General features: G+C 45.8%; 2 pseudogenes across 1 annotated transcript in view; both read left to right on the forward strand.

Moving 5' to 3' along the window:
- Nucleotides 1-4,281, forward strand: part of LOC108301910 — a 101,280-nt pseudogene that overhangs the window by 62,997 nt on the left and 34,002 nt on the right.
- The window catches only part of LOC108301903, a 29,316-nt pseudogene continuing 28,644 nt past the window's right edge, over nt 3,610-4,281 (forward strand). Inside the window, exon 1 of the transcript XR_005199679.1 lies at nt 3,610-3,722. The product of XR_005199679.1 is annotated as a zinc finger protein 98-like (transcript). The remainder of the gene's footprint in view (nt 3,723-4,281) is intronic.

Consider the following 4,281-nt stretch of genomic DNA (forward strand, 5'->3'; position numbering starts at 1 on the left):
GGTGAGCCAAGATGGAGCCATTGCACTCCAGCCTGGGTAACATGAGTGAAACTCCGTCTCAAAAAAAAAAAAAAAGGACACTTAGTTCACTAGACAAGTTGTAAAACTGTTAAATAAGAATCATTATAGCTACAATAGTGTTGTGCAAAGCTAACCAACTTGACTGGATTGCTTTTGTAATTGCAGATTTATGACAATCAGATTTACTTAGAGTGAAAAAAATAAAATAGTCATCGGAAGGCCCATGCATTGAATAAAACCTCATGCAGGCCAGGCACAGTGGCTCACGCCTGTAATCCCAGCACTTTAGGAGGCTGAGGCGAGTGGATCACCTGAGGTCAGAAGTTCGAAACAAGCCTAGCTAACATGGTGAAACCCCGTCTCTACTAAAAATACAAGAAGTAGCTGGGCATGGTGGCGGGTGCCCGTAATCCCAGCTACTCGCGAGGGTGAGGCAGAGAGAATTGCTTAAACCCAGGAGGTGAAGTTTGGAGTGAGCTGAGATCACACCATTGCACTGAAGCATAGGTGACAGAGTGAGACTCTGTCTCAAAAAAACAAAAAACAAAAATATCTCATGTATTATCTGCTTCTGAAGTCTAATATTACTAAATGCAAGAAAGCTTTCATGCATTATGGTAAAGCATGTTTTTACCAGATAAAGAAAGCCTTTAATAGTCTACTTACTGAAGACAGTAACTAACACTTTATAATCTAGAACCCAGACATTGAGTCTTCCTGCCATCTCCACTGAAGCAAGACTTCAAGACTTTGAGCACTGCGTTGATAGTCTCACAACTCAGAAGAGCCTATCCAAACCCTTGCAATTGTAAACCCATAGGAGATATAAGATAATGCTAACCAGGAAAGTTTCTCCTCAAAAGCAGATGAAAATCTTGATGTAGATAGCTTTTTTTTTTCCCACGAGATCAAGACTGCTAACATGACAGTCTTAGTTCGCAGTTTTCTAATGGCTTTATAAACAACAGATATGTAAAAAAGGGGGTCTCATGTGCACTCATGGAATGTAATTGTATGTAGAGAATTTTGCAGCCAACATTATCTGTATAAAACTTTTTTTTTTTTTTTTTTAAAGACGGGGTTTCACCATGTTGGGCAGGCTGATCTTTAACTCCCGACCTCAGGTGATCCGCCCGCCTTGGCCTCCAAAGTGCTTGGATTACAGGCATGAGCCAATGCGCCCAGCAAAACTTTTTTTTTTTTTTGAGAAGGAGTCTTGCTCTGTTGCCCAGGCTGGAGTGCAGTGACACTACCTCAGCTCACTGCAACCTCCACCTCCCGGGTTCAAGCGAGTCTCCAGCCTTAGCCTCCCAAATAGCTGGAATTACAGTCACCCACCACCATACCTGGCTAATTTTTGTATTTTTAGTAGAGATGGGTTTTCACCGTGTCGGCCAGGCTGGTCTCAAACTTTTGACCTCAGGTGATCCTTCTGCCTCAGCCTCCCAAAGTGCTGGGATTACAGTCGTGAGCCACTGCATCCAGCCAAATTTACACCTGTAATCCCAGCACTTTGGGAGGCAGGAGATGAAGGGCTAATGTGGGTAAGAAGTTTTAATGAGACATTTGTTGCCTCATAATATCAGAAATAGAATATAGATCCACTGCTTTTAACCTACTTTGTAGTTGTAAAAAATCTTACTCAGAATAGGTTTTAGAGTGTTACCAGGAGGCCGATACTCTTTTGAATGGGCATCATTTGTTAGATTTTATTTTCTATGGTTTAGAGTAAATAAGGCAATGGTTAGAAATTTATCTTCTATAGTAGACTTCATAGCAGATTATATTGTAAAGGATATAGTTACACAGTAGAGTTTAAATTTTCTTTTCTTTCCTTTTCTTTTTGAGATGGAGTCTTGCATTATTGCCAAGGCTGGAGTGCAATGGCCATATCTCAGCTAACTGCAACCTTCGCCTCCTGGGTTCAAGTGATTCTCTTGTGTCAGCCTCCTGAGTACCTGGGATTACAGGCACCTGCCACCAAACCTAGCTTTTTTTTTTTTTTTAATTTATTTTTATTTTTTTATTTTTAGTAGAGATGGTCAGGCTGGTCTCGAACTTGTGACCTCGTGATCCACCCACCTCGACCTCCCAAAGTGCTGGGATTACAGGTGTGAGCCACCATGCCTGGCTGAGTTAAGTTTTCTTACTAAAGTTGTGTTAAATAATAGATTTTTTGTTGTTTTTCTTTTTCTTCGAGACAGGGTCTCACTCTGTCACCCAGGTTGGAAAGCAGTGGCACAATCTTGGCTCACTGCAATCTCCACCTCCCGGGTTTTAAGCGATTCTCCTGCCTCAGCCTCCCAAGTAGCTGGGATTACAGGCATCCGCCACCATGCCAGACTTTTTTTTTTTTTTTTTCTTTTTTGTATTTCTAGCAGATAATGGGGTTTCACTATGTTGGCCAGGCTCGTCTCGAACTCCTGGTCTCGTGATTCACCCACTTCAGCCTCCCAAAGTGCCGGGATTACTGGCGTAAGCCACCGCACCTGGTCGAGTTTAAATTTTCCCACTAAAGTTGTGCTAAATAATAGAATTTCATTTGTTTGTTTGTTTGTTTTTCTTTTTAGACAGGGTCTTGCTGTGTTACCCAGGCTGGACAGCAGCGGCGAAATTTTGGCTCACTGCAACCTCTGCCTCCCGGGTTCAAGAGATTCTTCTGCCTCAGCCTTTCAAGTAGCTGGGACTACATGTGCGCACCACCACACTCTGCTACATCTTGTATTTTTAATAGAGATGGGGTTTCACCATGTTGGCCAGGCTGGTCCTGAACTCCGGACCTCAGGTGATCCGATTTCCTCCGCCTACCAGAGTGCTGGGATTATAGGCGTGAGCCACCATGTCTGGCGTGTTTTCTTGTTTTTAGCTTGGCGGCTGGCCGCTGTGGCTCATGCCTGTAATCCCAGCACTTTGGGAGGTGGAGGTGGGCAGATCACCTAAGTTCGGGAGTTTGAGACCTGCCTAGCTAACATCTTCAAACCCCGTCTCCACTGAACTGCAAATAAATTAGCCCGGCGTGGTGGCATATGCCTGTAATCCCAGCTACTAGGCAGAAGAATAACTGGAATCTGGGAGGCGGAGGTTGCAGTGAGCCGAGATGGCGCCATTGCATTCCAGCCTGGGCAACAGAATGGGACTCCGTTTCAAAACAAAACAAAAAACAATCTCAGGCTGCCTGCTCAAGGACCAAAAGCCAGGAAGGTTATAAAAGCAGACATTTTGAAAAGCAATATTTTTTATTCTATTCTTTTCATGTGTGAGCACCCACATAGTACATAATTTACAAATACACGAGACGTTATACAAATGGCTAAAGGCAAACACCCTCCGGAATGGGCCGGGTTCAGCTCAGCGAGGAAGCCCTGCCTGAAAAGGCTGCACCTTCAGCTGTCACTCTTTCTTCAATTAGCCAGCATTTGGTCAAGTCTTCTGTCACTCAGGGCCTGAGGCGGTGGGGTCTTAAACCTTATCCAATCAGTAACGCTGTCCTGGGAACCGTCCAATCAGGCACGCAGCTGGTGCCGGAAAGGGTGGCTTCTAAGATGTGGCGGCGGCTTTGTGTCTTGCCCCTGGAGTTTCGGATGTCGTCTTCTCTGTCCTGTGACCTCTGCTACTAGAGGCCCAACCTCTGTGGCCTTGTGACCTGCTGGTACTGGAGATCCACAGCTAAGATGCCAGGACCCCCTGGAAGCCTAGAAATGGTATGAGTGCCAGGTCCGACCTCGGGGAAGGGTTTTGTTGGAACCGGTGGGAAGTGGCCGTAGGGGACTTAGGCCTCCCCGCAGTCAGCTCCATAATCTGGCCTGAGTTCTCTTTGCCCAGCTCGGCCTCAGTCCCTTCAGCAATAAGATGGCGGCCGCGCAGTGACAGTGCCCTGGCCTGGCGCCCTCTCTGGGCAGCTCTGCACCTGCAGCGCCGCCATTCTTTCAGATTGTCTCTCCCAGGGACCACCGGAGGGTAGTCGGGAGAATCCTGACTCGGGGTGTGGGTCATGAATGGGAATACCGTTGGTTTGGTTTATGGGTTTCTCAGTTTTTCTTTTCTTCTATTAATAATTAATGGGAGTTACTGCAAAAATGTTTTTTATCACTGGGTGATTTCAAGCAGAATTTCAAGGCTTCGCTTTTTAAATACTACCAAGGGGCCGGGCATGGTGGCTCACTTTTGTAATCCCAGCACTTTGGGAGGCCGAGGTGGGTGGATCACGAGCTCAGGAATTTAGAACCAGCCTGGCCAAGATGGTGAAACCTCATCTCTTAA

The sequence above is a fragment of the Cebus imitator genome, unplaced genomic scaffold (genome assembly GCF_001604975.1).
Source record: "Cebus imitator isolate Cc_AM_T3 unplaced genomic scaffold, Cebus_imitator-1.0 Scaffold38, whole genome shotgun sequence".
Taxonomy (NCBI): domain Eukaryota; kingdom Metazoa; phylum Chordata; class Mammalia; order Primates; family Cebidae; genus Cebus; species Cebus imitator.